Genomic DNA, 16416 nt, shown 5'->3' on the forward strand with positions numbered 1-16416 from the left:
ACTGCATATCCACATTCAAAAGAATGAAGTTGGATCCCTACTTTGCATTATAAACACAAATTAACACAGGTCAATGTTTTTAACCATAAAATTATGAGAGGAAGATATGGGGTAAATCTTTTTGACTCTGGATTTGTCAATGGATTCTCAGGTATGACATCAAAACAAAGAACAATAGAAGTAAAAATAGAAAAACTGGAATTCATCTCAATTAAAAACTTTTGTGGAGTTCCCATATATATATAGTAGTGTGCGTATTTTAATTCCAATCTCCCAATTTATCTCTCTCTCCTCTCCCTTTTGGTAACCATGTTTTTTTTGTTGTTGTTTTTGTTCGTTTGTTTGTTTGCTTTTGTCTTTTTGCCATTTCCAGGGGCGCTCCCGTGGCCTATGGAGGTTCCCAGGCTACGGGTTTAATCAGAGCTGTAGCCACCAGCCTACACCAGAGCCTCAGCAACACAGGATCCCAGCCGCGTCTGCAACCTACACCGCAGCTCATGGCAACGCTGGATTCCCAACCCACTGAGCAAGGCCAGGGATCAAACCTGCAGCCTCATGATTCCTAGTTGGATTCGTTAACCACTGAGCCATGACGGGAATTCCCTGTTTTTTTTTTTTTTTTTTCTATTTCTGCTTTGTAAATAAGTTCATTTGTATACTTTTTTAGATTCTTTTTAGATTCTACGTATAAGCAATATCTTAGGATATTCGTCTGACTTCACTTAGTATGATAATCTCTAGGTCCATCCATGTTGCTGCAAATGGCATTATTTCATTCTTTCTTATGGGTGAGTAGTGTTTTGTTTTGCATGTATAAATATGCACATCTCCACTTCTGCCCATTTTTTAATTGGGCTGTTTGTTGTTTGTTTGTTTTTATATTGAGCTGTATGAGCTGTTTGTATATTTTAGAGTTTAATCCCTCGTCAGTCACATCATTTGCAAATATTTTCTGCAATTATGTAGGTTGTCCCTTTTTTTGTTTACAGTTTACTTTGCTGTACAGAAGTTCGTAAGTTTAATTAGGTCCCATATTATTCTTGCCGGATGTCTCATGATAATGAAACTTCTTTCTTCAGGAACAAATGCATCACCTGTTCCAATTACTTTGCATCTAACATGGTCTCTAGAAATGCCACAGGGAGTATGAGGCAGGTTGTCATAAGGTGATTATTGATCTAGGGTTACCAAAATTGGTTTACAAATATCAAAGATAAAAGGACCTGGCATGAAATGCTTCTAAAGAATTAGCTTCCTCCCTTTTAAGTGAGCATAAAGTCAGTCTCTTTCCATGCCACCATGATTCCATAATTGGCAGGTGACAACACATGGTGGAAGGGGGTTTTGAGGGCTATGTGAATGAGCCTAGGAAGGCACAGGGTCTGGTCTTCCCTAAACATGTTTCATAGCATAAAATTTATAAAATAGAAATGTAAGGAATAAGTATTTCTAAATTGATAATATTATGGATCTTCTTGCAAATAATAGTTTAGAGCTGATTGGTTCTGATGGAAAGTTACATAACTTTTGCCAGATTTCATATTTTATACCACTGTTAAGTCCTATGCTTAATCTCAGGATGTAGTAGACCCATTTCAGAAGTATTTTCTAAGTCCACTACTGAACCTTATCAGAAGGTGCTTGGTCCACCAGGGCCTTCAACTTCCTCCTTTGCTCCCAGGATAAGAGACGAGTAGTAATACAAATGAGTGGATGCTAGTTATTAATTAGGTACCAAGAGATTCTGACTAAAATTGACACAACCGATGAGGAATATAGGCTTAAGTATATGTTTTAGAAGGCTTCCCTGGCTTAAATATAAGTTTTAGAAGGCTCCCCAAGCTGTTTCACATAGGCATACACTGAAAATGCTGTTTGTATGGCACTTTGAGGTAGATGGATGAGCCACTTTGATCTGAAAGTGAGCAGCCTAGAAGATCTGGCTGTCCTAGATCTGGTGACCCCGAGGGCCATGGAAGTAGAGATATCTGTATATTTGTTATATGTACATGGTACAACCACCATGCCTCAACTTACTGATGTAAAAGTTCTTATTAAAATTTATATGGAGAACTAAGGGGAGGCTTAAAAATAGTAGCATAATAAACCTTAGGAAGATACCACTTTATACACCTTAGAATGAGTAAAATGAATAATAATGACAATAAAGTATTAGTGAGAAGGTAGAATAACTGGAACCTTCACAGATTGCTCACTGGTTTGTAAAAGTCTGCAACTCTGGAAAGCAGTTTGGCAGTTCCTTAAGGAGTTAAGAACCCTTTTCTGCTACAGCTTAATTGATGAAGACAGGGGCAAGACCAGCGTCCAGTGCCAGAACTTTGGGGATGGACGTGGGCCCTGTAGAAGAGCTGAATTTGGGGGTAAAGGAAGTGGATATTTTGTTTATTCAAGATATTTTAGACAAGTAATTTTGACAATGTATGTTGTGATGATTTTCAAGCTGAGCTTCTAGTTAAAAAGCAATGTGTTAGAGAATGATTTCACTCAGATGACATAGGATTGGTGATAGAAGGAGATGAAGGTTGCAGCCTAATGTTCTTGATGTTTCTGGTGTTTATTGATGTCTAGTTCACATGGGAGCCAACTCATAAAAGTAGAAAATTCTTAGAATATTATCAGTACATATAATAGACAGATTCTTTGGATTTAATTGAAAAAATAAAATAATAGTGTTTGCATTTTTTAAATTTGAAAGATAATTTATTCTATCCATTAAACCTTTAAATTCAATACACTGTAAATCTTGATGTTTAGGGAGCCTCTTCCACTGAGAAGTAACAAATGTACATTTTTATTTCTGTGTGTAATATAACCTGTCAAACGTGATAGAAAGGCTCTGAATACAAAGGCTTTGGAAGTGTTTTGCTGCCACCTCATGGAATAAGTGGAATGTTTTTCATTATTCTTCAGTAGACAATTTTCCTTTTGCCTCACTGAACACTCATATAATACTCTAATAATTATTTTAACAAAGACTTGAATTGCAAATAGTTTTTTAAAGTTTATGTTAATTTTAACCTTACTAGTGTGTGTGTGTTTGTGTTTGTGTGTGTGTGTGTGTGTGTGTTGTGTGTATGTGTGTTCTGGAGGTGGTAATGCAGTGGGTATGGTAGAATATTAAAATGAGTTTGATTAATCAGGTTTTAATGTAAGCATCATAATTTGTTTTCTATGCTTTCACGTGAGTTAAATTTACTAAAAATATTAAAGGTCTAGTGGTTTGTTTATGAATGCTGATCTTTTTTTGCTCAGTGAACTTCAGACGATTCAGATAAACCTACCAGTGAAATGAAGAATTAGCCATAATGTGAAAGGATGCTGGGGCACTAAGCAGGAAAAGCATATATAAAAAGAAAAGTTGATTTTTTTTCTATTTATAATCTAATCTTACATTGTATTTAAGATATATAGGCAGGGATTGATTTTTTTCCCTCTTTTGTCCACTGATGAAGAATGCCTGTTACATTCTAAGTGTTGGGTATATAGCGTTTATGTCAGTATATAAACTCTAGAAAATAAAGGAAAGAAAATCATCCATAATCTCACTCATAACATAAACATTAGTCCTTTGATGACACATAACTGTGTAATTTGTAGTTCCCTAGACCCCCCTGTGCCCCTTCAGTAACCTGTGAGGGTTGCCAGAAGATTTGACTGCAAAATCTCTCATTTACAAGTCCTTCTGGAGGGTATTTTTCAAATCCCAGGAATCCTCCCCCATTAGCAGTTTTCCTTTGGGCTCTGGTATTTCTATACTCCCTCTGGAATTCTGAGGTATATTTTACCCACTATGTTAACATCCTTTTCCACTGAATCCATGGAATGTCTTCTCTATCCTATTCTTTCATGCTCCACAAAGCTATTACATCCAATTTTCTAAGATCATGTGACTACTTTAGGATGAAGGCAATTTTAGAAAAGAGTGATAAGGTTGAAAGGACCAAGGTTAAAGTCTTAGTTAACTTGAAGTTTCTCTTGAGTCCCACATGTTAAGGAATGTAAATACTTAGGGCTTCACAAGGATGAGACTTAATGAGCAGTGTCTATTCTACTTTCTACCTATGATTGTCTAGTCGTGACTCCATTATAGCTTCATACACTCCCTCCTTGACATTCTTCATCCAAAAATCTATCTTCTCTTGGAAAAACCACCACTTTCCACAGGAAAGGGCAGATCCACCAGGATCCAATACTCTGGGCTTCTGTCTTATGGACATCGAAGTTTGTTCATCACTGCCCAGACTCCAGGGGAACAGGCTTCAGTCTCCTAAGAAACAATGAGTGAAGTCCTTCAATTAGAGTTTCCCTTTTAATCATTTCACAGTGAGAACTGTGGGTTTGCTGGTCTCTTTACTAGACTTATTACCTAAAGTACCTTTCCTCTTGGCATTGATGTGGTATGAGATTGCTCCAGATATAGTATACTTGGTTACCCTCCCCATCTGGCCAAGTACTGTCCTGACTCTATCAGGAGGAAGAAACTTTCCTCTATCCTTCTAAGTTCTTCTGGCTGGTCTAAGATTTAAATTGACATGAGAGAGATTAACAGAAGCAGATCACACAAAGAGATCTGCGTAAGAGAGAGCCCAGAAAATCTAACTCACCCAAAAGGCTGAAATGATCACCTTAAATACCACCTTCAGCTAAAGACAAAAGAGGATGTTGGTGGTAGTGGTTTGGGACCTCAAAGGGGAAGAAGTCACTTGGCAAGGAGATGGAAAAAAAACAAATATTTGGCAAACAGATGTTTGCTAAGCCATGCAGAGACACAGAAATGTTAACAAACAGACTTTGCTAGGTTCCTCCCTATCTACACACCTAGTCCCTATTTTAGATTTCTATGGTGATAGCTCCCTTCCTGGAACAAGTCCTCTATCTACATTCACATTTTTTAGGCAGTGAGGGGGAAAGTCAAAGTTTCTTCCTGAATCTTTTTGGGCCTTGATTGCTTTCATCTCAAAATTACCTACATGCCAAAGAGATATTTTGGAGTGGCAGATTTTGCTACAATTCCTTTCCACTATGTGTCCCTAAAGGTTCCACTATATGGCTCCCATTCAATCAATTACATGTGAATTTTGCCTCATAGCTCTGTGGTATAAGATAACTCATCCAAACCTCTTAGGTAAGTTATTTCCATCTAGCTTCTACCTGACATGGGAACTTCTGGGTCACTTCTCTGTTAGTCAGGATGCAAGGGGAAGATGCAGAAATGTCCAGCCCCATGTATCTAGACCCCTATCTCTGGCCTTTCTCTGTAAAGCTCCTCACGGTGTGAACTGGAGCACCAGCTCAGTTGCTCTCAGATTTATTCTCAACTTATTTGGAATTTCTGTAAATCCCAGTTTTGAGGCACTGTTCAGGTATCTGCAGCTTCCTTACCTTGGACCTGCCTCATCTGAATTTTTCTCCTTTCTTCCTGTATCTCTGATCCTACCACCTATCCCCTCCCCCAACATTCTCCTTCCCAATCAATCACCTGTTTGAAACCATTAGACAGACATGAACTTCAGCATATTATGTGATATCCTAAATCTTCTCTGCTTATACCTTATAGAAAAATTTTATATTCGGACCTTATACTTGATATGCAAAGGCAAAATTTGGATTTTAGGACATTCTTTACCTCCCAACATAGCCTGACTTTCAAGAGTATTCTCTTGCTGTAGACTCAAAAATTGAAATTTTGAGTTTCAAAGAGAAACCTTAACAACCTCTTTGTTCTAGGCCCTTGAGCCTTATGGACACTGAGCCTTATGCCTTTGCCTTTGCCTTAGTGGTAGAAGGAATGGCCTTTAAAAGAAAGAGAAAAATAGGATTAATACAAGGGAAAATACACGGGAAAATACAATGTGAGGTGTTTCAAAATGGCTCTATTTTAAAAAAATTATTTATTGAAAAAATTATTTATTTAAACATATTGAGGAAGGAGATGCTCCATATGAACAAGGTCTGGGAAATCCTTGTTATTAAAGGTCCCTACTACTATGCTGAAGAAATGGGAAAAGTCCAGAAGAAGATCTGTCTGTAATGGACACTGCTGCTGTTACATGGAGAATAGCAAGGCCTGGTTTTCATTGTGTTGCTTTTGAACCACATTCAGACAGAAGATGTAGATGGAGGATAAAGGAGTATGGATGTGCAGCTAATTCTTCTTGCTCTCATTAAAATCATAGAATAAATACAAACCTAATTTGGAATATAAGTAAAACTTAGTGATAATATATTTACAACAACAATTTGTATTGGCATAGTACTTGACAAAGTATTTTCATTTAATTATGTCATATAAAACCTTCAAAACTTTTGAGTTAGAAGTTTTAAGTCCTGCTTCAGAGATGAGAAATAGAATCCAGGACCTATTAAGCAACTTCTCTCAAATGTGTAAATAATCAATGTCAGCTGATGAATGGTTTAATCCATCATACCCTAATACCTCTGCTAGTAAATGATATAAATAATAATAATAATAATAATAGTCCTATCTCTTTCCTGCAAGACAAACCTTCACCTTTTTGAAGGTCTTTGTTATGTGTCTGTCTTTTCTGGCTGTCAGATCCATCTTACTTTTGATAAGAGGGTAAAAAACTGGTAAGGAGGGAACAACCAAAGTGGGTGGAGGAGTTATTACCAAAGGAAGAAGAATATGTGTGTGTGTAGACCCAGGAAGTGAGTCCAGAAAGCCCACTTTGAAGACATTTGATTTATCTTAGAGTTATCTCTCTTGATTTTTCCCTCCATTAGATCCAGTCAAATAGAATCTTAGACTCACAGAATTGAGAGTAAAAATTGCATATGTCAAACTAGTCAATGCTGGAATTCTATAATACCTACTAATGTGATAGTAAATATTTCACCACCAGGTCTTAAGGGAAAACAAAAGTGTTTCTGATTTTTGTGGTGTAAATATTCCCCTGATTGGCCAGTTTGAAGCTAATGAAATGATATCAGTGAACACAGAGTTTGGCAGAGTAGATGGTAATTATTTCTTGTGAGTTGGTACAAGCCAGTTTAACAAAACATTGATAGGTTGATTGCAACTCTAAAATCCTTCTGAGCCTTAGCTTTGAAGAGTCCTAGTGTCCAACATTACCATTCCACTACTTAACAGTTCTAATTATTATTGTTCTTTTCCTATCATGCTACTAAAATTATCTTTGTTCCACTTTGATTCTCTGAGTTCTCCCTGTTTACTTCCATCTTAAACTTTCTCTTCTTTAGGATATGCGGATATTGATTCTTTGCTAATTGAATCTGTGTGTGTGTGTGTGTGTGTGTGTGGCATTTTTTACATACCATACCATTCTGATAACCCTGCCTTTGTAATAATTTACATTGCTAATGTTTCTTTACAAATATGATGTTTATATCTAACCATGTAACACAGTTCAGTGGAACTCTCATCTCCTTTTAGATAGATATTTCTAGTATAAATAAGCTTTTATTGCTTTTCTTTCTTTTTAATTAATTGATTTTTATACCCACATAACATAATTGGCTACTTTTGAGCTTGTGATCAACTACCAAAAATCCCCATTTTTTTTTTTTATGAGAATGGCTATTTATACGTCTTCCCTGTCCCAATCAACTACAGAAGGTTATTACAAAACGATCTACTTGTAGATCATCTAGTCCAAGCCCCTCATTTTATTTATTTATTTATTTTTGTCTTTGTCCAGGTGGCACCCGCAGCATATGGAGGTTCCCAGGCTAGGGGTCTAATTGGAGCTACAGCTGCTGGCCACAGCCACAGCCACAGCAATGGCAGATCCAAGTTGCATCTGTGACCTACACCACAGCTCAAGGCAATGCCAGATCCTTAACCCACTGAGTGAGGCCAGGGATCAAACCTGCAACCTCATGGTTCCTAGTTGGATTTGTTAACCACTGAGCCATGACGGGAACTCCAAGATTAATTAGTTGAAATAAGATTATAGAGCTTGTTGGTGACAAAGTTAGGCCTAGACCCAGATTTTATGGCTCCTCTCATTTCCTTGTTTTCAATTATTTCCTCTTTCTCTTAGGACATGATCAAATGGGAAATGCAAATTCTATTAACCCTATTTTAAATATGATGATGGTATTTAGAGTCATAAATACCAATTGATTTGCTAAGGCTATATGATAGCCTACACGGGTAGGCTATCATATAGCTGATTTTTTGAGCCCATGTGTTAAGGCTTTTATAGCTTATATTTTTCAGTTATAACCCTTTAGACTGTGAGATACCTTTTGATTTTGACCCTGTGATCCAGGGTTTTAACCATCCTTCCCATATTCCTGTGTTTTACAAGTGTAATAAGCATAGGTCTCTGTCAGACAGGTCCCAGAAGAAAACAGAAGCCAACTCAAATGGTTCAAAAGACTTACACAAAAGTATTGTATTAGTTTCAGGGCTTCCATAACAAACTACCACAAACTCAGTGACTTAAAATAAATTTTCTCTCTCACAGTTAAGTAGGTAAAAGTCCAAAATCAAGATTTTGGCAGATTTGGTTCCTTCAGTGAAAGCTTGACATTCATTGGCTTCAAACGACATCTTCATTTAGCCTTCTTTGTGTATCTTTTTGTGTCCTCTCCTCTTTATACTTAAGGACATTAATCATTGGATTTAAGGCTCACCCTAAATCCAGGATGATTTCACCTCAAGTTCTTTAATAACATCTACAAAGATTTATGTCCAAATTAGGTCATATTCTGAGTTTCTGGGTAGACATGAGTTTTTGAGCAATATTATTCAATACACTACAAGTACCATTTATGAAATTGTGGGCAGAATAAGGACATAAGCAAGAGTAAGAAGTCCTTACCAAACTTAAACTTGAAAGGACAAAGAGAGGAATTGTGCCCCAGGACCCCCTTGAGCTGGATCAGTGAATGAGGGGCCCACAGCAGTAATTTTAGATGTGGGGAGACAAATGCCTTGGGAGGATACTGGTTTCAGAGGTTGTAGACAACAGTAAGGAACACCCCCACCACTACCTCTTCTCAGGCTCCAATCTTCAGGTGATTCCCATTAGCCCACATCCAACTAAAAACCAGGTATATAAGCTTCCTATTACTGTTGTAAAAATGACCACAAACTTGGTGGCTGAAAACAATTCATATTTATTATCTTACAGTTCTGTAGGTCAGAAGTCATAAAGAGGTCTTGCTGGGTTAAAATCAAGGCATCAGCAGAGCTTGTTCCTTTCTGGAGGCTCCAGGGGAGAACCCATTTCCCTGTCTTTTAAGCTTCTAAATGTTACTTACCCACATTCCTTAGCTCATGGCTCCCTTCCTCCATTTGTAAAGCCAGCAATGGCAGACTGAGTCCTCATATAGCATCTCTTTGACCTCTTTTGCTATGTAAGGCAACGTATTCACAAGATCCAGGGGTCAGGATGTGGACATCTTTGGGAGGAGCCATTCACCTACGGTATCAGTTGATAGTCTTTAGGATTCAGCCTCCTAGGCAGGATTGGACACTGGTCATGTGGTGATGAAGCTTAAAAAGTTAGGAGTCATTCTACAAGAAAAATATTTCAAAATTATCTTAGGCAGAATGCTTGGAAGGAGCAATACCTCAGGGACCCCAAAGCTGAAGCTTCATTATCTCAATAGTAAATAAGCCTCTGCTCCGGGCACAGAGCAGGGCAAAGTAGGGCAATGCAGGGCAGAGAATAATCTGGGGTAGGGCAAATGGGCAAGAGTCAGAAGAGAATGTCTCATACATTCCTCAAAATAGGTGATTAAAAGTTTGACGTGTGTGGAATCCACTGTATTCCACTCGTGCCTCTACTTCAGAGTGATAGCAGTCTTCTTCAGTCAGCCATACATCAGCTGATATTTGATCATCTTGTTCATGAGGATAGCATGAGAGATGATCAACAGTCTAGTGAAGCTGATATATACCATGCCTTCACAGAGGCCATTTTGTCCTCTTATTGCATTTGGGAAAATTGTACAGTAATGCTATTGGGTTTGGTGTAGTCCTACTTAATACTCTTCCTTGGTCTTTTAAGGCAGTGTAGATGTCACTGGCACCTTTCCCTCCAGTCTTCCCCTTAAATGACCTGTAACAAGTTATTCACTCTATCCACAGAAGGTACCTCAGAACCTTAAATTTTACAATTAGAAGTTCAGTTTTATTGTGTCACCTGTGGAAATTCCATCTAACCATAGTCTATTCAATTCTAAATTTGCTTCTTTCTTGTGACTCTGTAGTACATTTGATATAGAATTTTTCTTCTAGATCCCCTAAGTTCTAGGACTTTACAGCATGGTCATATGAGAGTGAGTCAGCAATTTAATTCCAATATCTGCCTCGCTGCTGCCCAGGGACTTTCTAACAAGAACCAAGACTGCTATTAGTTTTATTATTACCCAAGTAGAATAAAGAGGAACTACATCAATGAGAATAGAGAAGTGAAGACACCAATTGCCCATGTCTTCATAGAGTAAACTCCACTGTAGGTTTTACTTTATAAAAATAAATCTACTTCCCAAAGAAAGTTTTATTTTCAGGGTATTTGCTTGCTTTATTTATCTCTGCAAGTAAGGTGAATTCTCTGACTGTTGTAACTGAAACAAACTTCCAAACAGGAATTGAATTGAAAATAGAAAAAGTAAGACAATTAGTTATACTTATAGACTGAAGAGGTTAGCATATGTAACCTAATGATGGCCAATCTGGCTAATGTTCTTTTCTCAAATTAGTCCATTGAATGAGCAAGTCACAAATACCCATAATAAAGTTAGGTGTGGGTTCAACCTCTTACATCTATCAGCCAAGCTCTTAACTTGATATTAATATCTTAAAAAGAGAAATTTCCAACTTGTATAGTAAACATTTCTTAGATTTTTTTTCACCAGATACTTAAACAAAATCTGAAAGGAAATGATAGCAATGAAGTAAAAATTAAAGGAAATTTGGAGAAAGGGAACTTAAAATGAAAGTGATGGTTATTTCAAAGGCTGGCACTTTCCAAAAGCTCATTGTCTGACTTAAATAGTTCTTGGAGCACAACTTAATCTTTTATTCAACAGCAGTGCCAATACAAAATGCCACTTTAACATGTCCTATGCAAATCTGACAAATACTGAAAGACATTGACTGAACTTCTTGTTTGGTTGCTTACTAGCTGTGTGATCTGAGGTAAGATACTTAAGTTCTTTAAGCCTCTATTTCTAAGGTTTAAATGGGGATCATATTATTTTCCATAAGGTGCTGTAAAATTATAGGTAAAATATGTATAAAATGCCTATCACCACCATAGGCAATTATGGTGCAACTTTTCTAATGTTACAAGTTTCATAGAAATTTATAATTATTTTATGTAACTCTTTTCTTATATATTAACTTTTAAATAAAAATCAAGATTTAAAAATAATCTCTAGCTGGGAAATTATTATGTGCATTTTTGTTAATGGGAATGATAATTTGGGGTGAAATAGACAGCATACATCTTTCTCAATCTTTCTTAGTCAAAGGGGTTTTCCTTTGAGGATATGGTCTGCAGATACTTATTAATATGTGTCTATTCATTAGTAGGAGAAATGGAGAGCTCAGTTATAGCTAAGTTCTACAAGGTATATTCTGTAATTCCTAGTCTTCAAACTCTTGGGCCACTAATAATTTTTGCAGTACTCTGTGGAAGAATAAAGCAATTTCTAGCAATATTTTGTGTAAATACAAAGGATATAAATACTTTAGGAAAACAAGTACATGATCATGGAATTTTTATAGTGAATGATAGTAAAGAAATCACTCACCGATTTTCCAGATTTTTCTGAAAAAATTAAAAGATATCCTATAATATTTTAGTGTTTTCATCTATAAAATGGGGGGAAAAACCCATAAATCTTTTCCCTTCAAATCTCATATTTGTAGCACTTTGTCAAGTTCCCTGTGGCAGAATTGTCTCCTATATATCACCATGATGCAATCTCCCCTTCTTAATTAAAAGAAATTCTGAATTTTGGCAGGGCATATGGCTGCCTAGCTAGGTATTATGTTTCCCAGTTTCTCTCACAGACTTAATTCTGAGATCGGAAAGTGATGTGTGTCACTAGAAGACGATGGAATGGGGACAGGCACATTGGCTCAGAGATAGAGGCCTCCTGTTAAGAGTGGCAGATTGTTTCCACCAGTCCTAAGACCTCTTATCTCTGTACCATTATATGAGCACAAAATAAACTACCTTGGTTAAGGTAGTGTTTTAGGTCCCTACTGTAGAAGCCTATTCCCTCCTTGTTCAACCCATCACAGGAACATAGCACTGTCTTAGAGAAAAAGAAGGCAATTTTTAGGTAAATACTGTAGTAGTGTCCTTATCACACTGCCAGTAGTGGCAGTCAGAAACGTCAGAGTTCTTTAAAAACTTCAGAGATTCTTATTGAGCACATCTTATTGATTTATAGTTCTGAGCTGCTTAAATGTCAACAGTCTCAGAAATTCTCGGAGCTGCCTCTTTTTTTCTTTTTTAAGCTGCCTCTTGACTGCTTTGACTTCAAGATGTAGACTCACACCTTAACCTCTTTACTTCAGGACTGCCCTGTGGCTTCTTTGGCAAGTACTACCCAGCTTATGCCTCTCTGCGTTCTTCCTGTTTTTCTGGGGCATGACCCCTAACCAACCTGAGCAGCTGACTTTGTAATTGTCCTTTAGAACTGCCTGGGAGTGTGGGGTCCTTTCTGTTTTCTCTGGCATTAAACACTGGGCCATATTTTAAGGGAGTCATCTTTTGATTGGCTCAAATTTCTTTGAAGTTTAGGAAAATGCCTTCTGTAGAGAGTTTGAGATTTTTCAACCCAGACACTGATAATATTTCTGCTAATCATATGTAACAAGGGAACCAGCAACTTTTGACTATTTTGCAAAATGATATGTCACAATAAGCCCATGATATCTCATGGTTTGTTTTACCCCTTGTTAGTTATAAGTGTTGTATAAGATTTGATTGACTTAGAGGCGCATCTTAGACTTTGAGGTTGGTGTTCCTATTGTACTTCATAAGCCTGCATTGCCTCTTGCTGGCTGTTCTTTCTAAATAACTCTTGTGATGTGTCCACAGGTCCCTTTACTTTTTCTTTTTTTTTTTCTTTTTTTTAAACATATGTGTTGCCTAGTAGTTCTTCTGTCTATCTAGACCTTCTTAATTCCCAATCTTCCCATTGAAGATCACTTTTTGAAAATAACTAAATTTTACCAAATAAAATCTCTCCTCCTCTTCCTCTGCTTCTTCTCTTTTGTCATCATCTACAGACTCTGTTCTCGTGCATGTCTTAAGGCTAAGCCCTCTTTTGTTCCCTCACCATATCAGGAGGCTATTCCCGACATACATATATCCCTGCATATGCAACAAGTTCCTTGCCTCTCTAATTTCACTCTTGCCATAGTAACATAGCTCTGAAAATGGCTGCAGAAAGGAGATCTGATCCATTTGTATATATTATATAAATACATTATACTGATCTCATTTGAATCATGTTCTTCTCTGCTTAAAACTTTCCAGGGCTTTCTATCTCATTCAGAAAAAATTCATTGCCCTCATCATAGCCTATAAGAGACTTGGTTCCTCCTCTAATTCTTTGATCTCATCCCTTATATTCATTCTGTTCTCAAGTTGCCTGAACCTAAATGGCTTTCAGGCTGTTCTTTGAACACACTAAGAACACACTTGCTTCAGGACCCACTGCTGTTTCCTCAAGTATCCATATGGTTCACATTCCTTCATTGAACTTTCTGCTCGAAAATCAGCTCATTCATTGGGAGGGTGTTCCTGTCGTGGCTCAGCAGAAACGAATCCGACTAGCATCCATGAGGGTGTGGGTTCGATCCCTGGCTTCGCTCAATGGGTTAAGGATCTGGCATTGCTGTGAGCTATGGTGGAGGTCGCAGATGTGGCTTGGCTGCCTCTGGCATTGCTGTGGCCATGGTGTAGGCCAGCGGCTACAGCTCCAATTCAACCGCTAGCCTGGGAACCTCCATGTGCTGTGCAGGCCTAAGAAACAAAAGAAAAAAAAATCAGCTTATCAAGAAGGACTTTCCTCACCACTTATCACTGTTTTTCTCCATCACAGCAGAGAATATGTCTAATTTGCTCAATTATCCACTACTTCATTGCATAGAACAGTACCTGACATGTGATAAATGATTAATGTTTTTTAGTAAGGGCAAAACGTAAAACTTATATATTATTTTATTTGACACTCAACTTTGTTACATAAACAGAAAAGCTATTATTGTACCCGTCTCATAAATGGGAAACTTAAGTTTAGAGTATGTAAATGACTTGCCCAAAGTAATGCAACACACTAGTGAGAGGTCCAAACTTAGCTACAAATTAGTTTGCATTACTTTGGACAACTATCCAGATCTCTAAGCATTGTCTTCTTTCCACACCACTATTACATACATTCACTACGAGGCAGGAGAGCTCACAGGAGAGAGCTGAGGTTTGTTCTAGATCTGGGTAGTTAAAGGCATACTACTTTTGAAAATAGATAATTATAATTCCATCTCCTCAGCCAGTAAAATTGGCTAGGCTAGGTTAAACATATAACCTCCAGATCTCAGTAGTTAATAAAATAATTTATTTTTCATTTATGCTGGAAGCCCAATGTAATTTAAGGAGGGTTTTGTCTGTCAGTGCTTGGGGCCTGAGTTGATGAAAGCTCCATTTGAACACTTACTTCTGTGATCACCAAGACAGCCAGAAAGAAGGGCTGTAGAGCCAAGTACCAGCAAGTGAGTTTCAAACCTCCCTATTTCACTGGTCAGAAGTTAGTCCCGTGGCTCCTCCTAACTTAAAGTGAGCCAGAAGTATAGGTGAATGGAATATGAATGAAAATTGTGAAAACGGGTAATGATTATCACACTCACCCACAGACAAATACACAAATAGATATAAACACACTGATGTATGTACGTTACTTTTTTTTTTTTTTCTGGGAAGATAACTCACTTGTTCTTCTAAATCTTTGACTGACACAAACCCAGTGTTTTCTACGTGGATTTATTCGTTGACTTTTCCAGAAGAGATTTGTAAAAATGAGGAAAACTAAAACCGCATTATGATGATAGAGAAACAATTTATCTTTTCCTAGGAGCCATCACCTAATAGTGGCAATATTGTCCACATTGAATTTTGTGCTTACTTCTTAGTTTTTAATCACTTCTAACTTTTATTTGACTAAAAAGCATTGTTGACTAAATAATACAATATTTAATAGTGGGGGAAAAAGGAAAAGAATTGGATTGTTCTTTGTAATTGAAAATTATTCAAATCGTGATCTGTTAAATATTACTCATTCTCTCATTATACTCAGGAATATGAGAAATGAATGTAGTGCCAAAAAGAGGAACTGAATTGTAGTTTATGTAGCTTGGCCTCCCTTAGAAGTAGAACTAGTAGAGAAGTAGGAGTAAACAGAAAGATCATGCTTACAGCACATAGGAAGCAAATGGAGAGACTGATTTTCACAGATCATGTTTCTGAGACATTACCAAAGGTAATTTTTCCTCTAAATTATTTAATTAGAACTATAAAATATGAAATTACTTATATCTAGGGCTTGAAAAGCGCATAACTATATATTTCAACTTAAATGTTTAAGTGTTAAAAACATTTAAACTTTAAATTTTGCTCTACAAGTTAGAAATGGAGAAAAATTTTAATGCTATTTTAAAAATTGTTGGCAACATTTGATCATAATGTTTCAGTTACAAATTTGATATAAGAAAAAGGAAATGATGAATTGAAGAACTGGTATGTGATATTTCTAAATAGTATTCTTTTTTGGGTATCTAAAAATGGTTTCAAATTTTGCCCAAGTTTATAGAGACTTGGCATGAGTATGTTTATCCCATTTGATGGGATATATATGTTTACAAAGAATTGGTTGAGGATATAATTATTGTATATAATGTAGGTAATGTAATCTATTTATCTATTAATCATATAAGTTAAAGAAAGAGCACCAGACAAGAAAGTTATCTTATAGAATATATTTTTATAAAGATACATATATTATAAATTCAAAATTTGAAAATCATATTTCCCTAAAGTGAGGCATAAATAGACCTGAATTTCATGATTTAATGTGAGACATTTATTTCTTATTATTCGCTGAAGTAAATAAACTTGCAACTTAGTGCTCATTTGATTTATGAGCTCTTAAAAAGAGAGAAATGAGTTACTTAAAAATAAAAACCATTAAATAAATTATTTGAATTAGATATGAATGAGATGAAATAGAGATTGTTCATATTCATATTTGTAGGCTGACTTTCATTATTGTTTGAAAATAAATAAATTACATAATAAATAAATTAGCACAAAATTTTACAATCTTTTAGGGTAAAAAATTAGTGAATATTTGACTGTAACTTTTTGCTACTTCATATTTTTA

At 36.5% G+C, this 16416-nt stretch overlaps 1 protein-coding gene across 5 annotated transcripts in view; it reads left to right on the forward strand.

Annotated features, from left to right (window-relative positions):
- The first annotated feature begins 15423 nt into the window (after positions 1–15423).
- The window catches only part of TFEC (transcription factor EC), a 193585-nt gene continuing 192592 nt past the window's right edge, over positions 15424–16416 (forward strand). For 3 of the 5 annotated variants that reach the window (XR_007132671.1, XM_047763651.1, XM_047763652.1), the window contains exon 1: positions 15424–15516. The gene's annotated coding sequence lies outside the window, so the exon portion shown is untranslated. The remainder of the gene's footprint in view (positions 15517–16416) is intronic. The other 2 variants (XM_047763648.1, XM_047763650.1) reach the window with 2 other exon arrangements.

Source organism: Phacochoerus africanus, chromosome 16, assembly GCF_016906955.1.
Source record: "Phacochoerus africanus isolate WHEZ1 chromosome 16, ROS_Pafr_v1, whole genome shotgun sequence".
NCBI lineage: Eukaryota > Metazoa > Chordata > Mammalia > Artiodactyla > Suidae > Phacochoerus > Phacochoerus africanus.